Below are 21715 nucleotides of genomic sequence, written 5' to 3' on the forward strand. Positions count from 1 at the left end.
GTCTTTCCCTACACTGCTTCATGGTCAAGAGTGTCATCTTGGAGATTGCCTCCCTCTTTTTATCTGCCTACCAAAGTCCTACTTGCCTTGCAAAGTCCCTTCCCAAAGCCACTGCTCACAGCAGGCTACCCAACTGCAGGTGACTCAGGGAACAGGCTTTCTTTTCTCTCCTCTGAACTCTTGAATGCCAGGTTCAGACTTCTCCACTAGATGTTAGGTTCCTCTGTGAGGACTTGTGCTGTTTCCACTGTTTGTGGCACACAGTAACTGTCTCACTTACTGTGGGTAACTGAATAACGATTTGACTAACGCATTTCCTGCTTAGCCTGTCTCTTGAAGCCAGGGAGGCACTGTAAGTTCCTCAGCTTTGAAGGCAAAGGTCCTGCTGGGCTCCCTCTATGTGGCTAGACTTGGTGAATTGCAGCTCTGTCTAGAACTGAGATAAACAAGAAGGCCAGAAACTGACGCTCTTCGCTGTCATTGGGAAAGCACGGTTTCTCATCTTTGCCTTTCTCTTTTTCGTTTGCTGCATCATCCCACTTGTTGCTTTCCTTAGGCAGTTTTTCTTTGAGGAGTATTGATTCTTAATGTCCTCACTCTTTCTGTCTCCAAGCTGTTTCCTCTGTTCAGTGCTGACACATCCTACAGTAGGTTTCCTAGGAACTTCGGGCACTCCTCTGTGTATCCTATCTTACAGTCAGTAATAAGGATTCTTGCAATAACGTGTGTCATCGGAGCATATTTTATTACGGGGAGTTTGCTGCAGTATATCTTTAGCCAGTGGAAGGGTACAGACTAGGAACTTGAAAGTGGGACAGGGGTTTTATAGAGATTGACCTAAATAATGAATGATCTAAGATGATGATAATAGTTGGACAATGATAATAATTTCAAACAAGCCTATTCACCAGTTTAAAACACATTAGTCCTGGAGTGAAAGCTAGGGGAATCCTTCTGTGACCTTTAGAGACTTGAGCTACTAAAGGGAAAATATTTAATATTTGAAAATGAGAGTCAGCAAGATGGTTCAGCAGATACAGGTGCCTGCCACTAAGTTCGATGTCTTGATTTTGTTCCCCAGGACCCACAGAGTAGAATGAGAGAACTAATTCTATTAGCTTGTCTTCTGATCTACATACAAAGGCTGTGGCTCACCTGCACACACGTACACAAATAAAAATGTAATAAAAATTAATAGGAGAAATATGTTTACAAAATAGCTTAAGATGTCATATGAAATTTAATGGAAAAGAAGAAAGAAAATGTGTGTTTCTATTGAGGTTAAAGGCCTTGGATGAGCCAGACCTCTGAGTGTTGATGAGCAGATGCACATAGAAAGACTCTGTTTTGGTCAGCCCTTTGCTTGCTCATCTGAGTTTCTGTCCCAGGGATACAGGCAGATGTGAACTGCTTCCTGGTACTTTGCTCATACACCTTGCTTTTCTGAATGACCTTCTGCAAAGAGATAATATTCTCCACAGTGAGAGCCCACACAGAACACAGAGACAGGGTGGAGAAGGCACCCCCGAATTGTGGGGTGTGCCAGACAGCTTTTCTTCGAGGTCTTAGCTACATTGTTGGAAATGTCACTCCAATAGGAGAATGGTTTCTGCCAGTCATATGGAGAAAAGGGTAATATGGGAAGGGTATGTCCTCCTTCCAGACCTCCCTATTTGCTCTTGAAAGAAGAGCATGGATAATGTAAATTTGAAAATATTGTGTAAAAGCAATTACTTTATTTTGGGGGGTTTACTTGGGATCAAAGCCAGGGCCTTGCACAAACTGGATAAGTACACCCCTCTAAATTGCCTCCCATCCCTTGCTTATTTTTTTTCACCAGTTATAAAACTTTACTAGGAACATGTCAAATAAGTTGTAAAATACAGTTACCCTTCTTCCTCTCAGCTTAAAAAAAATGCAATTAGAACTTTCAACCATGACCCAAATATCTTTAAAATGTGAAAAGACATATTTTAGGTTAGGTAACAGATACACGTTTCCCCAGATAGATGTGGTAGAAGGCCATCTGTCCCGCATCTGAGTGCATTCCCTCGGAGTCACACTTCTGTTGCTCTTCCATTTTTTTAATTAATTAATTAATGTATTTATTTATTAAAGATTTCTGTCTCTTCCCTGCCACCGCCTCCCATTTCCCTCCCCCTCCCCTAGTAAAGTCCCCTCCCTCGTCAGAAAATTCTTGCTTATTTTTTTAAAGATAGGATTTTACTGTATAACTCAACTGGCTGTGAACTTGTTAGGTAGCCCAGGCTGGCTTTAAAGTCAAGATCCTCTGCCTTCACCTTGTCCATGCCTAGCCAAAGTAATAATTTTGATGATATGTGCCTTTAATGATGTAAATGTAGAGACCGCTGGAAGAAGTTAAAAGTATCCCTCACTCAGTCAGCAGACATCTGTTGAGCTCCTTCTGTGTTTGACTTATGGAACTTTCCGTAGGGAAATGTAATCTACTTATTTACTTTATTCATTTTAAATGAACGTTAGTTAGAATTCTATTTCTTATGTCCAAGGTTGTTGGAAGTAGACTGTATAGAACATAAACACTCCGTTAATGGCTACCCCCTAGCACACTCTGGCTGATCTCTAATCTCTGCACAGAAAACCCGTCGCACCTAATGACTCACCTCTGAATACACAGCACATTTCTGCGATCCGAGAATCAGATAACCCTGATTAGTGGACCGGAACTGAAAGGGAGAGTCACCACGACTTCCGTGAATCTCTTAGAAAGTAAAGCAATTGTGCCTTAATGGATGAGTTTCACAATGGTCGCTTCAGCTCCTGGATCCTGGATGGCCTGGGTCAGGCTGCTCAAGGATCCTGGTGAAGCTGAGATACCTGATTAGAATTATGCGAAATATGCCCATTCTTGGCATTTGACAGGTTTTCAGTCTCAAAAACAGGTGACTAGAAAAAAGAAGCTAGGTGTGATGTTCCTACCTACACTCTCACACCAGGGGTGCTAAGGCAGGAGCGTTACCAAAAGTTGGAGCCACTCTGTGCTACCAGCTAAGGTCCAAGCCAACCCAGACACACGTGTATAATATGCACATCTGTCTTTTTATATACAAAGGCTTTCTCCTTTAAGTCACTCTGCTATTGTGTCTTCACTTATTTCTAAAACTGTCTTTTTTTCCTTAGTGCTCCTATGTTGGCAACCTGACATTAATGTCTCTTTATTACATCCTTCAAACACTATAATTTAATTCAAAATCTTGCTTGTGAAAGATATTTAACACTAAAGCTTTTCAGATACAAACTAAAACTCAAGTAGTAAATTTTTCCTTTTTTTTTTTTAGTAAGTCTTAAAAATTTATTTCAGCCAGGTAAGGTCTATTGCTATAATCCTAGCATGCAGGAGGCCAAAGAGAAGGGTATGTGGCCAGAGTGGGCCCCATATCAGGACTGTCTTTCAAAGAAAAAAAAAAGGTTTTGTTTTGTATTTGATGTTTTTTTCCTTTTTTCTTCCTTTTATTTTCCTTCTTTCTTTTCTTTTTTCCCCAAGACAGGGTTTCTTTGTACAGTCTTGTCCTGGAACTAGATCTATAGACCAAGCTGGCTTAAAACTCCTGAGTGCTGGGATTAAAGGCATGCGCCACCTCTGCCTGGATGTTTTTACTTTTTCATTTAGTACTGACCTCAGTGGTGAATGTCTGCATTCCCTGCACTCAGGAGCCTGAGGCAGGAGGATCATGGGTTGAAAGTCATCCTTGGCTACTTTGAGTCATGAAACCCTATCTCTAAATAAAACAAAACTACATTTGGCTTAGTGTCCTGTTCAGTCTTTCTGGTCCTCGGCCCTAGGGTATGGGAACCCATCTTTCTGCTGATTTCTTTGCTTGGTTTTGCATAGGTTGCCTCTCCTGGTGATGGAGACAAAGTCAGGTCATGACATAACTCTGTAAGAGAAGCTCCTGAGGAGACAATGCACTGTAAATCACTTTCTCTCTGGTTCATCCAGGAAAAGGCACCTTTTCTCAGAGACATTGTCACCTAGTTTCATAACTTTCTCAGTTCACTTATTTTTCGTATGTATAGACGAATATAGAAAGACGGCTATAGTATTATAGTATTCATATAAAAACCAAGGGACACCAGTCTATTAAACCTGGCTTTGGAATTTGTCTACGGCTATGTAGTGGCACCGTATACATTGGTGTCCATTGCTAATCTCCAGAGTCAATGTTCAAGTAGGAGAAGTTTGAAAGTAGTAACTTGAGGTACCTTTATATGTTAGCCACCCATAAAAATAGCTGCAATCAACCCCAAAACGATCTCCCTCTTTCTTTTATGTAGAGTAATAGAGATTATTATAGCTACAATGTGTCTTCTCCATGTTCCCCATGCTGGTTCGTCCCCATAGTCTGTGCTCTGAGGCCTACAGGGCATGTCTGTCATGGGCCATAGCAACCCATATCGAGTTCTCTAACCCATTTCCCAAACTGAAGTTTATGCTTTACTTTATTGCATGATTCTGGAGACATCATTGAGAAGAGCAGGCGAAAGAAACCAAAGCTATAACAAACTATCTATCACTAAAGTTTTCAAGAAGTTGCTTGGCTGTCCACAGAGTGACAGAGTGTGAAATCGAAAAACCTCAACACAGCCAGAAACCAACCCATTGTCCAGGTAGTGACTTCCATCTGCAAATGGAAATTGCCATCTAATTGCCTTTTGAGGCTGCTAGGAGCTAACCTGTGGCTAATAACTTGTGTCCCCATAGGTATGCACATATGCCGTGTTTATCCTCTCCATAACTCGTAGTACTTTGATGCAGTCAGAGAAATTACTGTATGTTTTGTTTATTTGTTAAAGACGGAGTCTTCTATTTTCCAAAAATCTCAGCTGAGTTGCTGTGGGGAAGTGGCCGCCAGAGGTCCTTGTAGACATCGCTCAGCCACAGTGGGGCTGAAGGGTTAAAGGGGTTTCTGGTCTTCTGTAAATAAAAGCTTCTTAATGAAGGCATTATCACCACTACCCAGGGCAGCAAAAACAGCGACTAGCTTATTAATTCTCTTAAGTACAATTTACAAAGTTTTGGATGCAAGCCGTCTTTGGATTGAGGACATCCCTAGCAGAGCAAATGACACATGGGGACTAATGGGGAAATGGGTGGGGGAAGCAGGGCTAACTTGTAGGACAGATACTGAGCCCTCTCTCCCTTGGGGCGCAGCCTCCAGCAGTGTCTTAGGGCCTTTCACCAACTTCTCTGGATGTCAGTGATCAGTCATTCTTGAACACTCCGTGGTGCAGAAGAAGACCCTGCTCTCCAGGCATGGTGTCTGCAGTGACTGTCTCTCAATCAGGGTGCCCTGCTTTGCTCAGGAGCCGGACGCACTGCAGAAGGGCCCTGGTGGAATCTGGTGGCTGCAGCCAGGCGCGACCCCAGCCCTGAGGCCCACGCTGCCTCCACTACACTTGCTCGGGGGCTCCCACCCCGAGGCGGGCTCTGTGTTTGGCTGCTGTTCAGCCGGCGCTGCCCCTCCGCCTCCCCCCCCCCCCCCCCCCCCCCCCCCCGCCCCTTATCCCTGGAGACTCCGTGGCTGCCGGAGCTGGAGGTGGAGCCGAGCCCTCTGCCGACTGGCAGGAGGGAAAGTTCGGCAGAGGCGGGAGCAGCGCAGCTGAGGGACCCCGCCCGGCTGTCAGCAGGGCTGCTGGGGTAAGTAGGGGTCTCTTACCCGGAGTGCAAGGCCGGGCGTGGCCGGCTGCGTGCGGGTGTGTTGTTGCCACTCGCCCGCTCAGCTCAGCGCCACTGCTTCCTCGGGGTTGGCTCTCTGTCAGCCCTGGAGGACGACCCCACGGCTGGTCTCCTGTGATCACGTTATCTTAGGGCTGAGGACTCCGCGATCACTGCCGCTGTGGATAGTGCTCGGTGCGTGGCGGGCTCGGTGCCTCTACATGGACCACGAGTGCGGCTCCTAGCGAGGGTCTCCAGTGCCGCACCCCGTGGCCAGCGCGGCTTCCCCAGCGCTGAGTCCGGAGCTACTGGCTAACTATACAAAACCCCTTTTCAAAGTAGCTTTGGCACGCGTTGGCGCCCCTAGTTTGCTGTTCCCGGATTATTTTTTGCTGTGATGGAGAGGGTGGCCCGTGGGCAGCAAGCTTTCCTACATTGTACCAGTGCAATGGTGACTTTCTGGATCCCGAGGGTCTCCACTATCTGAGTGACCCAGTACAACCGTGTGCGCCAGGGGTGGAGAGAAGCTCTCCTAGGACATGGTCTTGGGGGTGCAGTGGGGCATTCTGAAAGCTGGAGGAAAAGGAAAGCTGTGTTGGGCGAAGGCAAAGTTGTTTGTTTCCGCCACACTTCCTGCACCTGTACCCCTGTCGTTTGAAGTTTATAGAGGAAAAGACAAACAGTACTGGACATGGCCAGACATTGAGCCTCGGTGGATGCTAAAAATGAAACGGTAATGAATAATAGGATGACTGTATTTTGCAAACTCCATTTTTATTCTGATTGCAAGTCTTAGCACAATTGTCACATAAATGTCATTAAAGATAACTAACTACAGTCCCGTTTATAAGGAATTTAAGTGTCTAGTAAATCCTCATAATTCTACGGGGTTTCTTGGATTGTGTTAACACTTTTCATGTAAGAGAGTCCCAATTATTGTGAGCTGTGAGCATTAATAAACTCTGGGGTTTGGCCACATGGAAAAAAGTCTTTCAAACGTGAAAATAGCATAAAGACAGAGGGTAACTGGTGCCCTTGGCATAAAAGGTCACGGGAGCAACCAGAAGAGTGATTACTCCCATAGAGGGATCATGCATTGAGCTTCCAGGAAGTGCCAATTCTGGGAAAATGTGAGATGGACCGTATCCAGTGTAGGAACTTAATAAATGTATAAGCATTTCTTTCATATTGAGCTACCTATTGTGTGTGTCCAACCTGCAGCCTATGGAGGGCAATAGGGTAAATAATAATGCTAAGGGCTGTGTGTGTGTGTGTGTGTGTGTGTGTGTGTGATCAAGGTTTTCAGTGTGGTGCAAATGGTCAAGCTTGGATTTTGCAGATTAGGACACACCTGCTGCCACTACAAATCAAGCAATTCCCCCCCCCCCCCCCCCAGACATTGTTTCTTTTTGTTGCCCTGGCTGTCCTGGAACTTACTCTGTAGATCAGGCTAGCCTAGACATCACATCTGTCTGCCTCTGCCTGGCAAGTGTTCAGATTACAGGCATGCAACCACCAAATCAGGATCAGGCAATACTGCTTTAATTCTCTCCATATTTCTGTCTCAGATCTCATATGTCTAGTTGTAAAGTGTATTAGCAAGCTTCAAAGAAAATACCCAATTTTTTGATTCATCTGAAGCATTTATCTAATTATTCTTTATCAATAAAAAAATCAGGAGTCAGATATCTGGTTAAGAGCCTGGGAGGCCAGAGAAGCAGTGGGGCAGCCAGCTGTGTTGGCCTTCTACCTCTTCTGTTCCTCTATCTCTTCCATTCCTCTATCCAAAAAGGCCAGGAGCCTCTCTGAGCCCCACCTTACTGTCTCAGTCCTCCAAGACCTCTATGGTCAGTTTTGGTCAGCTAGTGGCTAGCTCTGCCCTCTGTTTCAAAACAAACTTTATTGTCAGAATGCAATCAAAACATCACACAACGCTCACCCATTTACATGACTGTGAGATTGTGCTTTGCCATTCCAGAAAGCTGTCGTCCAAGAGGCTTGTCCTGCTTTTTAACCACCCTGGGCAAGTCATGTGCTCTTTCCAATACCAGAATTCTAATGTGCAAAATTCTTGCAATACTCCTCACTTGATAGAGATACTTGGAGAATTAAATAACATTCTTTTAGAAGTGCTCAGAACACAGTAGACCCCTTCTTGAATGCTATCTCTTGTCTTTCTTAAATACTTTTAGATATGTTTTACCTCTTAAAATCTTTAAAATGTGTAATTCTTCCTCTTATGTGATCTTTTCCCATCCGTCCATCCATACACCCATAAGGCTGTTGCTCACTGAAGGTCACTGGATGTTTCCCTACTTGTCCATTTGAACCCAGGAGTTGCCACTGTGGAGGATGCTGGTAGGCACCGCTTCAGTTGTGTGTGTGTGTGTGTGTGTGTGTGTGTGTGTGTGTGTGTTTTGGTTGAGAATCCAGTCTTCCTGTTTTCCAGTTCTGTGCTGGATAATGATATCATACTGAAAAGCAGAAACAGTACTCTGTGCATGGCTGCTCTTTCTCCTGCTTCTCTTGTCCCAGCCCACTCCATACTGGCAAGTGGTAAGGACTTAAGGGTTTGTTGGCTTGGAAGTCACAGTGTAATAAAGTTATTCTTCAGGTCACATCTGTCCTTTTCTATTTCTGATGAAAGGATCTTGGGATTGTAAATTACAGCCCTACCATATATTAAGGCTAACAGAGGTCCTAAAGAGGCTGAGATCAGGTAGACTTTATTACCTATTGATTTTGGCCTCATGATAAAGTGGTTTTATAAAACCTGTAAAAGCCGAGGTCTAGCAGTGGCTCCACCACTAGGGGCCTCCTCTGCACATGGGAACACCCTGCACATCATTTGTTCCCAGTCTTTGGGCCTTTCAGATAGCAGAGAAACCGAGCTTCCTTCACCAGGAAAGAACACATTTGCAAAAACCATTGACAAAGGCCTGAAAATAATAAAAGCTCTCTTTGATGGATCCAATGGGGTTTTAAAAATAGGTTTAGAGGCTGAAATAGTGAAATTTTTACTTTATGTATCATAATATTCATATATGAAATTTAGAAATTAAATACGTGATTCAGATGTAGAATTTTAATGTTTTTTTTGTGTGTGTTTGTATGTGTGTAGGTTCATCTGTTTATGGTGGATTTATTCTTAATCTTTTAATATACTTAAAATAGCCTTTTCTCCTAAATAGATACGTGTGGCACTATGTGTATCTGGTACATATACATTATAATGTACTGTAATAATATGAATTGCTTCTCGAGGGATTTTATATAGCCAGTTGAAGTCCCTCTTCTCTGCATTTTTTTCTTTTTGGAGCTACACTAAATTTCACCCTTAAAATGTTTTGTTGCATTCTACCACGCAGCATTAAAGGAAATCTCTCTTTTGTGGAGAAGTTTTGTCTAAAGTAGGGCCTCAATTGTAGCATGTTGGCCTCAGATCTTCAGTGACCCTCCACACATACCCAGCTGTGAGTTTTAGAAAGTTCTTTTCCTTGTAAATTCTGATTTTAGTGAAGTCAGTCAGGCTTAAGGATATTTGTTGAACAGCTTGAAGGTGTGTTTATTTCCTAGACAGACCTCGTTACTTGGGAGAAGAAACACTGACAGTCTATGCAAACCGGCAGTATCATCCCCAGTAGAACCATAGCATTTGCAAATAAATAAGAATAGTTTCAGGTTTCCAGTGAGCTTTAGTTTATTTCGGGAAGCTGAACAACTTTATTCTACACAGAAAAGTCAGCTAAGGTAAAGAAATTCTACACACTGAGACTCCATACCTTCCAAAGGGGTTTCTCTTCTTACATATAGAACCTTTCTGAATTCAGAAACATTTCAGACATCCAGTTGTGATTTTGCTGTGACTCAAAAACAAGGAAATCTGATTGTTTTTGTTTCTCTGTGGAGATCTAGGCTAGCCCATTGCTGAGGAACAAAATGAGAGGACTAACTTTTATCATGAAGGCCACAGATAATTTTTATAACCACCACCCTGCCATTAGGCTGAATTCTTTGGATTGTTTTCAGGGTTCTGGCATATCAAAGTGCTGTGCAGATCCTGTTTGTACAAAGGTATGCTTCCCTAGAACAGGAAGAGATTTTTAACCTCCAGCTAGGGAAGGGCTTGGCACCCCTCAGCCTCTCCTTCCTCTTCCCAAGGTGGAAGTTGAGCCTCAGCCAAAATGACAGGCGTAGAGCTTGCTGCAGAACTGTGATTTAGTTTGGGCAAGAACCCTGAGCTGACAAAGATTATGGATGCCTGCCGGAGGTTCAGAAAATGAATGGTTCTTTATACCTGGGAGTCATTTATAGGGCCCTGCGTTTGGGAGGTGCCACCTGTGTGGAAATGACGACTGTGAGCTAGAATGTTTTGAGCCTATCACTTAGCACAAGCTGCACAGATTTTTTCGGTTGCTTTTCGGCAATGCAAAACCCAAACATTTGGTTATTCTGGCATCACATCTGCTCCTTTGTTTTATTTTCACACACCAAAAATGTGTGGAGCTGGTGAAGGGGAAGCAGGAAGCCCAGGAGGTAGGCGTAAGCTGTCTGTCTAATACTGAACTCTGGACAGCCTTGATTTTTGTATCCCAAGGCATATTTTAATTTAGCGATCTTCACCAATGGTTTTGAGAACATCATCTATTCTGTTTCTGAAACAAAAGCCCTGTGGACCCTCAAAAGTGACTTTTCCTTGTCTCTCCTTTGTTAGGTACTTAATAAAGTGTTCTTTTTTCATTTATTTATTTATTTATTTATTTATTTATTTATTTATTTATGATTTCTGTCTCTTCCCGGCCACTGCCTCCCATTTCCCCCTCCTCCCCAAATCAAGTACCCCTCCCTCATCAGCCCAAAGAGCAACCAGGGTTCCCTGCCCTGTGGGAAGTCCAAGGACCACCCACCTCCATCCAGGTCTAGTAAGGTGAGCATCCAAACTGCCTAGGCTCCCACAAAACCAATACATGCAGTAGGATCAAAAACCCATTGCCATTGTTCTTGAGTTCTCAGTAGTCTTCATTGTCCGCTATGTTCAGTGAGTCTGGTTTTGTCCCAGGCTTTTTCAGACCCAGGCCAACTGGCCTTGGTGAGTTTCCGATAGAACATCCCCATTGTCTCAGTGTGTGGGTGCACCCCTCGCGGTCCTGAGTTCCTTGCTCGTGCTCTCTCTCCTTCTGCTCCTGATTTGGACCTTGAGATTTCTGTCCGGTGCTCCAATGTGGGTCTCTGTCTCTGTCTCCTTTCCTCGCCTGATGAAGGTTAATATTCAGGAGGATGCCTATATGTTTTTCAATAAAGTGTTCTTAAAAAAGAGTCTCCTAGCACAGCTGAAACTGTGCTTGAACTTCCTAGCCTCCAGAGTGCTGGGGTTTCAAGCAAGCTCCACCACACCTAGTTTAGGGACTTGCTACTAAATTGGCCAATACATTTTAGTGGTGCTGCTGTTAGCCTGTGAGCTGCCCCCTTAGAATTTAGCTCTGTGTGCTTCTTTGATGTGTGATTGACCATCCTGGACAAGGTTGGTAAGCCTGGTAAACACATAGCTCATTAGAGTTCAGAGCCACTTACCTTCCTGCTGGGAAGGAAGTGCTGTCTGGAGAAGTGTTGAGAAGAATGCCTACCAGGTAGTAAGTTGCATATGTGCATATGTATGCATCTCTCCAGGTGTCTTTATAATTATTGCCTGGGTTGCTTTCAGTTTAGATCAAGATCTCTTTAGCCATTGAAGTACTCCAATGAAGACTCTGTGAATTTAGCAGCTCTGGGATGGCCAGCAAAGTCAGATGCTTCTCTGAAGTTTTCTCACCACATTTTAGTACAAGGTAATTCTTTCCACCCTAGAACTGGCCAAGGCGGTGTTAAGTAGGGGACATGAGATGCTCATTCCAGTTTGCACAGCCACTTTGGGGTAAGTGCACTGTTATTTTCACTTTACAGATGAGAGAACTGAGGTTGTATATGGTTGGATAGTAGAGCTAGGCTTTAATTTACATCTACCTGGTTCCAGCCCAGAACCTCTGCTTTCCCAGTCCCTCTTCTCTCTCTCTCTCTCTCTGTGTGTGTGTGTGTGTGTGTGTGTGTGTGTGTGTGTGTGTGTGCAAATGCATGCATGTACCTGTGTGTAGGCCAGAGGTGTTATTTCTTAGGAACCATCGACCACTGGCTAGGTTGGGCATTCAGTTGTCTCTGTCTCCCAGTCACTAGGGTTACGAGTGCACATTGCACACCGCTACAGCCTACATGCTCTGTGCATGCTGGGGAGCCACAGAAGATCCTCATGCTCTTTTAATTGACTAAGTAGGCAAGCTTTTTATTGACTAAGCTATTTTCCCAGCTTCCATTGCTCTATCTATCTATCTATCTATCTATCTATCTATCTATCTATCTATTTTTCCCAGCATAAACTCCTTGAATTGGCAATTGGTAAAATGTTTTAGGGTTCAGAGGCCCGAGAAAACTCTAGGACATTGATTATCATTAGGTCATTGCACAGATATCTATTTCTGGGCAGCATGGAGCAAGATAACACATGCAGTTTTATCAGAGAGCCTACTTCAGCACATTTTATTTATGGTTTACATCCAGGATTTTTTTTCCTCAACGTATATTGTGATAAACTTCTCTCTCTCTCTCTCTCTCTCTCTCTCTCTTTCTCCCACTCTACTTTCTATTTCTCGTTCTCTCTCTCCCTTCTTCTCTCTTTCTTTTTCTCCTTCCTTCCTTCCTTCCTTTCTTTGTTTTTTTATTTTGGTTTTTGAGACAGGGTTTTGATTTCTCTGTGTAACTCTGGCTATTCTGGAAGCTGTTCTGTAGACCAGGCTGGCCTCAAACTCTGAGGTGCAATTGCCTCTGCCTCCCCAGTGCACCACCTCCACTCGGCAGATGGTTAACTTCTTGTCAAGGTGCTTTGCAGGCAAGTTGTAAAAGAACAGATGGATAAAATCAAGCATGCGGGTTGCAGAATGTAAAGGTGTGAACGCTGGAGCCAGCCATTCATGTGTTCACTGGGGAAAGGGCTCATACTCATGTTTTGCAAAGGCTTCCCAGTAGATAAGACAAGGACTAAAAGGAAGGGGTGGCAATGCAGGAAGAGAGTGTATTTTATGCCTTGGAGCTTAGCAGTGCTTGGTTTGTCAGCCCAGCTTTATCTCCTCTTGACTGGGGTGTCTGGACCCTCCATCTCTTAGTTTCCTTATCTGGTTTTTGCATGCATAACGGAGACAATACATTTTGGACTTGCTGCAAGAATTAACTGAAATCTCAGATAAAATGCCATGCCACCGCAAGTAGCTGCTACCAATGACAGTACTTCCCTACTTTTCCTCCTTAACTAACTCCTCTCATGGTCTCCCAACCTTTTTTTTTTTCCTCACCTTGTCCTGACTGGTCAGGGAAGCATAAAAATAATGATATCTGAAATCCAAAATCAAATGTGATCAACTCTTGACAAATATGTTCCTTTCTGGTTCTCCTTCATGAATCTGGGACAGACTTGGCAATAGCGTTAGATGATCTGTGAACTGGCATTGCCCTAGGGTCCCTAGCCCATATTGTCACTTTCTGAGCTGACTAGAAGAGGTTCTAGCAGCCCATGATAGCTTAGTGCCTAGTGCAGATGCCCATGATGTAGAGTAAGGCTGGGACTTTAGGGTAAAGGATAGGGTATTTAGGGAAATTGGAACAAGTTAGAAATGAGGTTCAAGGCAGGCTAAGCAGAAAATGGTCAGGATTTGGGGGTGAGCAAGACTGACTCTTAGCATCTCATTCCCGAGAGTCCTGGGGTTGATTTGATGATTCGGGCTTACAGAGCTTACACACAGGCTCTGTCCAGAAGCTCACTAGAGAATGGGAGCCCTTCTGCACCCAGCCTGGTATATTGATGAATAGACATGTCTAACTCCCCAGGCTCCGATTGCAGGGCTTTTCCATGGTGGTGCATCTTCTGCCAGCAAGGAGCTAAATCAAAATTGTTAGCTCTCTGCCAATTCCCACTTGAGATTTCAAGGGTTAGTTGATATCACAGAAGAAATGAGCCTCCTGTTTTTTTTTTTCTTCCTTTTTTCCATTTGGGGATTTGGTTAGAGACACCCATGTCTGTTTCACTGTGTGGCAGGGAGCCAGAACCACAGGGGCCTCTGGGTGTGTCTTTTTGGCACAGCCTGTATAGTGGGCTGTGTTGTGGATCAGGGTGGGTTTTACCATGATGGGCCTGGTGGTTTTATGATAATGAGCAGCTTTGTTTGGTGTGCAGAGTAGATGCTGTGTGTGGTGTGGCAGGAATGTGAGTTTTACAGAATCATTACAGTTCAGGACCGACTCATTCAGCTATGGAGCAGGAGGCCTTGAGTTATTTATTGTGTGGTGGCACATAGGCACAAACTGACCCTTCTGTGACTAGGAAAACAGGATCTGCCCAGGTGTAAGTGAAGCTTGAGTCAGGGTTTTTAAAAAAGTAGGGAAAAATAAATGCAGGGTAGGGTTGGAGAACCATTTATTTAAAGAAATTTACTATAATTTTCAAAATACCATTTTATGGGATTCATAGAGCATATTAAAATGAAAGCTACGAGCCAACTTTTAAAAACACAACAGAGGAAAAGCTTTAAACAAAGACGAATAGTCCATAAAGTGAAATCCAAGTTAGCTCCCATGGATTGGGGAAGATTGCTACAGTGAAGACACATGGAGGCCCGTGGCGGTCAGAAAATGTGGGGACAGTGTCTGAAATGAAGAAGCTGTGTCCTTAACACTGTGGCTTTGGAAGGTGGAACGCGTTGGCCAAAGCTCCAATCTGCACTGCTTCTTTGTATAATTTTAGGCAGATCAATTCTTTAGATTCTAGTTTCTCATTTAGACTATGCACCGGCTATCATGGCTTTCATGCTGGGGGGTTTCTCCTTAGAGAGAAGTAGGGAAGGCCTGTTCTGCAAGGCAGGTGCCTCATCCATGGAAGAGAAAGGAGCCATTCTCTTGTTTCACTGTGGAGGAGATTTAGGAGACCTGAAGGAGACTGCTGTGTTTGCCCTGGACCTTGAGTCTCTAAATTCTGATCTTGGATAATTTTCTACTTGTCCTCAGTTCTTAGACTGTCATAACCCAATATGTCTTTGGATTCCCATTGGGCATATGCCAGTGTGATAAGTGAATGAGTCCCAGAAAACCGTACTGGGTCCTGGCATTAGCTACTTCCTTGTTATTATGACAATATACTATATAAAGCAGACCAAGGAAGGAAGAGGATTTCTTTTGGCTCATACTTTGGGAGAAGAGTCCGTCATGGTTGGGAAGATGCAGTGGTGGGCATACGTGGTGGCTGGTCACCTTACACCTGCAGTCTACTTCTCCTTTTTATCCACTTGGGGACCACAATACCTAGAATGCTATGGGCAACATTTAGGAGTCTTTCCTACTAAATTAAAATGTCTGGAACATTCTCACAGATAAACCTAGAGGAATGTTACCCTGGTGGTTGATTCTAAGACCTGTCAAGTTGACAGTCAAGATTGACTATCACAGTAGTTTGATGCAGCTTTAGTTTTTGATTGAGGGCAGTAGGCCCAGGGCTTTCTGTTCAACAATGGATTTCTACTGTCTCCTATCCGTCCCCAGATTTGCATGGATATGAGTAACTCAGATTATTCACGATGCCTTTTGGTAACCTGTGTACATAGATTAGCGTTCGGTAACCTCACGAACCAAATGTAAAATTTCTTTGCTCATTGAGAGCTAGGGCTGCCTCTCTCCAACCCCTGCTCATCATTTCAAAATGGTGAACTAGGGAGGTATAGTAGGGAGGTAGGTATGAGTGCTTTGTAAATCTGATTGCCTGAGGGCATGACAGTGTATGCGGTTAACATGGTACTGGCTGGGCTTGGGCTAAAAAGGGCATGGAGATGCGTCATCTATTCTTGGGGCTAGATGACAGTGCAAGCAGCCAGGGATTGTAGCTGTTCTTCATCACCAAAAAAACGAAAGGTAGGGCTTGAGTAGAGTGAGCTTAAATGAAATCCACTTTGTTCATTCAGTAACTTCATGTGGATTAGAAATATTTGGAATGGCCACACTGTGCTTTCGAAAGAAAGTTGTTTTTCTTCTGGAGGGCTGGCAGAATCTACAAAGCAGTATTCTTGAAGCTAGAAGTATTGAGAAGACCATTGGTTAGCAAAACTCTACCCAGGGAAAGAACAGTATTTCTGAGTTTGTTGTTTCTTGTCAGTTTGTGGCAGAAATCTCAGCTCATTGGCCAGAGTCTGCAGGCTATTACTGTGGAATCACAGAAAGATAGGATAAGCTACGATGACTCAGCTATCCAGTTAGGAACAGACCCGGGTGGTTGCTTCTGTCATGCTGTTAATGGCGAGAACGCAGCATTATTCAGCATGGTGGCTGTTGAGAGGTAATTTTAGGTGCTGCTATGATAATGCAACAGACAGAGCTAACTGTCTTCCCTAAAGTCTCTCAGAATCTAGGGACAGACTCCTACTGTGTGCTTGGCGTGCAGGAGTGCAGGGAGTGAAGTTTGACAAAGGAGGCGCTTAGCGCCACATAGAATGTCTTCTCTTGGATTGTAAGCACTCAGTATCTGCATCACGAACACAAGGATCCGTTTTCATTTCCTGCCAATTTTACAACATCAGAAATGGAAATGAGAGGCTGAGGCAAAAGCTCAGTTAGCAAAGTGCTGCTTGGTAACCACGAGTTCAGTTCCCAGCGTTTATGTAAACCCAAGCATGAGCTTTTGTAACTCAGCACTGGGTGATGGACCAGGGAGGCAGGCAGATCTTTGTAATCCAGCGAGTTTTGACAAACTGCTAAACCCCATATTTAGAAATCGAAGGATTCCAGTTTCAGTGAGAGAACTTGTCTTTAAAATAATAATAATAATAAGGTGAAGAGAAACAGGGGAAGAAAACCAATATAAACTTTCACCTTCACAAGGTGCCTATAGTCACCCCCCCCTGTGTGTGTGTGTGCGTGTGTGTGTGTGTGTGTGTGTGTGTGTGTGTGTGCTTTAAATACCTTATAATTACCACACCCACCCTTCACACCCTTTATCTCTTCTATCGCTCTTTCTCTCTAAAACTTTAGCTGGTTTGTTTAAATGTGAAACCCTTTGTTCTCTGAATTGCAAACCCATGAACTTTCTGAAGATAGATTTTATTTCTAAGAATAGTTCTGCGGAGTTGTTTGGGGTGAGAATGGGACACATAGTATTTGTGTCACTAAGGTTTTTCAGGGCTTTCATATTGGGCTTTTCAATTTAAACAAGTCTACTTTTCTCCTGAAATACAGAGTGCAGGACGATCAGAGACATCTCCTTTAACCCAAATACTACTGAAACACTTTTTATAGAATTCATGTGCCATTGGAAAAACTTTTTCCATTGTTTCAGTCTGATCACTGAGTAGGCAACACCTAGATTTGAACACATCTGCCTGGAGAGATTTGATCTCAAGTTTCCTGTATGTAACAAGTGAAAGCGTCATCTCTGGGCTGGGGTGTAGCTCGGTTAGCACAGTACTTGCCCAGCATACACGAAGCCCTGAGTTTTGCCCCGATACAACTAGAAATGCCGTTGCATGTTAGCAATTCTGGCACTAGGGAAGTATAGGCAAGAGGATCGAGAGTTCAAGGCCAGCATCAGCTACGGTGAGTTCAAGGTTAACACAGGTTAATGAGACCTTGTCAAAAACCAAAGCAAATTAAACAACTAACTGCAGAATAGGGTTGTGAATACTTTAGTTGCTTTTATGTCATCTTTAGATCAGCCTGTAGATTTCTGGGTGGAGGGAGCATAGTTCATCCCTCCACCCCACTTTTGATATGTTCCAATGACTATGGCACAGTCAGCACACAATGGACACATATGAGGCTCTCAATAAATGTGTACAGGTCAACAAATGCAGCAATTCCATCGTCGATAGATAGGGTTAGTAAGAAACCGCGTTCACAAATAAGCAAATGACTATCTAGGACCCTGTATGTGATGTAAAGCTAACTTGGGGAAACAAAACCGAAAACCGTGCTTATAAGTCTTTTATTATTATGTACAGTCTGTAACTATGCCTGTTTTCACCACATCTCTGTTTGCTGGGTGTTTCCTTAAGAGTTACTTATAAGCAAATTATGTATTCATCAACTTGTGGCAGGTTGGATCTAATACAGTCAAGAAGGCTTCCAACACATTAAGTGCTCTTGAAGGTAATAAAAAAGGAGGGCTAATTACTTAACTGAAGTGGTTGTAAGAGAGATGTTGGATATCTCGACTCTTTGGGACTGTGACATCAGCAAAAGTGGCTTACAAAAGACGGCTTTGCGAAACAGCAAGGACAAATCTCTCTGAATCAAGTTACTTTATTAAATCTATGGCGTGGGTGGTTCTGTAGTTGACGGAACATGAGGACTGGACTAAACAATGCCTCGAGTGTTGGTGGGTGAAGCAATTTTAAAGTATGTGGCTTGTGTTCACAGTTGGAGCCTACGAGATTTTACATTTAATGGCTCTACCTTTTCCCATGGCCATCTGTCTTTCTCTTTAATAAGCAATACTCCTTATCAGGCCTGATTTGTGGACATTGATTGCTCCATTATACTTGTTAAATATTAAAGCACTTTTCCCCGTGTGAAGTCTAATTAGGCAAAGTGTTGAGTACAAGCCTGGAATTATCATTCAGAATAACAGTTCAGTCATTACCTGTGACACAGACCTCAGTCTGCTGAATTGTGGACCTTTGTTCACCCCTAATGAGAACGCCAGTGCACTGATCGCTTGCTCTCCTCCTTGCTCTCTCGTTCTCTCTCTTTTCAGTCCTCATGATTGAACCCTGGGCTTTGTGCAAGACAGCCCAGCACCATGACACTGAACTATGTCCCCAGGCATCTTTTCATTGGTTACTTTTTTGTTTTAATATTTACTATTAATATTTTGTGTGCATGTATGTGTGTTGGGGGCATGCATGTGTATATGTGCATTTGCATGTGCGTAGGCAGGTGTGTGCATGTGCCTGTGGAGACCTAGGGTTGATTTTAGGTGGCTTTTTCAATTGTTCTTCACTTTATAATATGCCGAGACTGAGTCTCTTGCTGAACCTGGAACTCACCATTTTTGGCTACTTTGGCTAGTCCACTTACTCTCGGAATTTCCTATTTCTGCCTCCCCTTAGCCTGGACTACAGGTGCCTGCCATATCCACCTGGACTTTATATGATTGCTGGGGGTCCTAACTCGAGTCCACTTCCTTGCATATAAAATGCTTTATCTCCTAGGCAATCTTCCAGTCAATTAATTAATTAATTGACATTGAACTCCTCATCTTCCTGCTTTTCCTCTTGACTGCTGGGCTCATAGACTTGTGTCAATACACCTGGCTCTCATTTCTTATTTAAAATTTAAAAAAAATAGCCGTAGTCGTCTGTGAATCTCTGCATATATTCAGGTGCACACACACGCGTGATATGAGGCTGAGTGGTCTGAAGCAGATCGGGCCCAGCTTCTGCCTTGCTCTTCTCTCAGAGAAAAGCTTTTAAGTCACAAGTTTCTTGTAATGTCTGGTTATCAGGCTAATAGCTTCCCTCTCAGTGGTCCCAGTGCATGCTGGGTTTTTTTTTTTTGAAAGTGCCTGTACGTTGTCCCCATTACAAACAGCAGCAATATCATGTTCCACTTAGGAATTATGGGAATCAGTGTGCATGTCTCTTTAAAGTGAAATTTTATTTCCAGTTGATTTTGAATGTGGTCAGATAAAAATAAAATTTGGCTCTAAAGTAAAATATGAACACGAATCTCAAAGACTTGACAATTCTACTTCACCAATGGAGACGTGAAAGCTTGGAGGATGGCACGCTGAGGTCCTCATGAGTGATGGAGATAGAAACAGACCCGGAGCCCTGAACACCTGCCCTTTCAGCAGGGAGGTCCTTGGCAGAGGATGATGGGAATGATCTTCCCACTTCCTCGGCCCTTTACTCATAGCCTGGGGAACCTGGAAAGGTTCTGAGGGCAGGATTGCTGCCTACAGTCAGCTGAAGACAGGGTCCATATCATTTGAGTTTCTGTGGATTTACAGAAGAATTTGCATTTTGTATTGCTAATTGGCAGATTGCTGGGAACCGGAACTCAATGTTTCATAATCCAAGCGCAGCCTTGGAGAGTCTCAGTGTCCTCCAGCCAGTTAGATGAGCAGCAACAGCTGTCAGGCAGCAATCCCAGAGAGTGTCGGCTGCATCTGGGCAGTGTTGGGGCTCAGCTGGGAACTGCGCTTCCGTGACAAAAATCTCAGTGTCTTGCTTGATTTTTGCAGCCTGCAAGCACACTTACTAGTTTTGCATATCTGACCTGAGCTTGAAGAGGATCCAGGGGATGCCTGGGTCTTGACAACACCTGCCAGTTTATACAGTATGACCCAGAAGCAGGCGAGCTCTGAGGTGTAATGTGTCTGGGTTACACCAGATGCCATTTAACAACCTATTCCTCCGCCACTCTGCCCTGCCACCCTGGTCCCATCCTTTTGTCTGTAAAGCAGGGGAAACAGCAAACACTTATGTTTAGTCTGTTGTGTGCAGGAGCTATCTCAATACTATTGGGGCATAAGTCATTTCATCTTTATAGCAACTTGTCATCATCTCTTTTCAGTGTGAAAACCGAGGCCCAAAGAAATGTAACACCTTTTAAGGTGGAGCCAGCCTTTAAATATTGGCGACTGCTCCTCTTTATCTGCCATTGGGCTTGAGGTGACTGTGAGGATCAGCTGGGATAAATGAACCCAGTATACCAACTCTCCTCTGTTTGTTAGAACAAGGCCACCGTGCCTTTCCTGACGAAACCCCTGAGACCCTCAGAGGTAGCATTTTCTTCTCTCATATCCAAGCTGTAAGGAACTGGATCAGAATCTGAGGGTTGCTTTGGCAATTTTAAAATTACCATAGAATCTAGCAGACTGGTGAAGGTCCCTGGAGTTGGGGAGACAAGTGGGACCTGCCCAGGACAGGCACATCTGGGGCTGCCAGTCAAGGCTCCTTGTCTGCTTGCATGGCTCCCTGCGCTTTTCCTGGCAGAATCTAAGGGTCAAGTGTTAAATTTGCTTCTCCCTCAGGCAATTAAGCTTATTAGCCATGCTAACAGCATTTCCTGTGCCCTGGAGCAGAACACACTCAGAAGAGCCCCAGAGCACTCCCGGATGTCTTCAGGGACGCTTTTGGCCCTCTTGAACAACTATTTTTCTATACGTTTCTTCCATTCTGTTCAGTTCGCAGCCCAAGTCACAGAACCCAGCCATGCTTCCAGGTGATACTGTTATGGAATTTAGGCATTGTCTTGCATCTGTTATTTTGTTTACTTTTAAATTAATAAATCACAAATTCATGTTATGTATGTAACATGCTCACTATGCACATTAAATTACAATAATAAAGTCAGCATTCCCATGCATCCAGAACATTCTCTCTCAAGCCCTGGCTGGGCATGTGCTTCTGGCCACATATCCGTCCTTCCTCTTATTCCTCCACTGCTACGGCAGCAGATCTCTCCATACTGTAAGCTGCTTGCCCAGCTTTCTTCAGCGCTCCACCACAGATGTACACCACGTTGTTTCTGAGACAGGCCACGGAAGTTTAACTAACACCTTAAGAATACCAGTGAGAAGTTACTAAAATAAGTTGAGAGAAAGGCAGAAATGGAGACTTTTCAGAGCAAAGAGTGGACCCCAGCTTCACAGTCCAGGAAAATCTATCTTCCATGTTCTGAGGGCATGAAAAGCAGCAAGGTGGGATTTGTACCGGAATTTGTGTGAAGAAGCCTGGGCTGTGAGGCTCTGCTGGTCTGTCCTACTAAAGAAGCTGTTTGAGGAAGCCCTCTGCACACGTGGTGCTGCCCAGACTGCTGCCCCCACAGCAGGCTCTGCTTCCTCCAGGCTAGGAGCCAGAGGTGCTCTGTGGGTGAGGAGAAAGAGCAACAGGGAAGTACGTGGGCTTCTGTATGTTCTCTCTCTCTCTCTCATTGTGTGTGTGTGTATCTCCCCCC

At 44.0% G+C, this 21715-nt stretch overlaps 1 protein-coding gene across 2 annotated transcripts in view; it reads left to right on the forward strand.

The window, feature by feature from the left end:
- Positions 1-5571: 5571 nt before the first annotated feature.
- Csgalnact1 (chondroitin sulfate N-acetylgalactosaminyltransferase 1) overlaps positions 5572-21715 on the forward strand; it is a 317605-nt gene continuing 301461 nt past the window's right edge. The window contains exon 1 of one of the 2 annotated variants that reach the window (XM_041674576.1): positions 5572-5677. The gene's annotated coding sequence lies outside the window, so the exon portion shown is untranslated. The remainder of the gene's footprint in view (positions 5678-21715) is intronic. The other variant, XM_041674580.1, reaches the window with a different exon arrangement.

This window comes from Microtus oregoni, unplaced genomic scaffold, assembly GCF_018167655.1.
Source record: "Microtus oregoni isolate MIOR12 unplaced genomic scaffold, Mior012 000025F_ref0000491, whole genome shotgun sequence".
In the NCBI taxonomy this organism is placed as follows: Eukaryota; Metazoa; Chordata; class Mammalia; order Rodentia; family Cricetidae; genus Microtus; species Microtus oregoni.